This window comes from Sinocyclocheilus anshuiensis, unplaced genomic scaffold (genome assembly GCF_001515605.1).
Source record: "Sinocyclocheilus anshuiensis isolate Anshui unplaced genomic scaffold, SAMN03320099.WGS_v1.1 scaffold305, whole genome shotgun sequence".
In the NCBI taxonomy this organism is placed as follows: domain Eukaryota; kingdom Metazoa; phylum Chordata; class Actinopteri; order Cypriniformes; family Cyprinidae; genus Sinocyclocheilus; species Sinocyclocheilus anshuiensis.
The window spans coordinates 623,966-624,165 of NW_015540850.1; the positions used below are offsets into that span (position 1 = coordinate 623,966).

At 39.0% G+C, this 200-nt stretch overlaps 1 protein-coding gene across 2 annotated transcripts in view; it reads left to right on the plus strand.

Annotated features, from left to right (window-relative positions):
* Positions 1–200, plus strand: part of LOC107687722 (transmembrane protein 161A-like) — a 9,623-nt gene that overhangs the window by 8,198 nt on the left and 1,225 nt on the right. The gene's annotated exons all lie outside the window — the stretch shown is intronic.

The following is a 200-nucleotide window of genomic DNA, read 5'->3' on the forward strand; positions in this document are numbered from 1 at the left end:
TGTTTTTGCTATAGCTCTAATTGACTTCCTCTTTTCTTTTAGCATCCAAATTGCTTGCTTTTCTCTCAAAGTCAGCTCAGTGAGGCAGCTGTTCCAATACTTATGCTCGCATTAGATAGGGGGATGAAACTCTAGAAGTGCTGATCTTCTTAGTTTATACACACACACACACACACACACACACACATACATATATACAC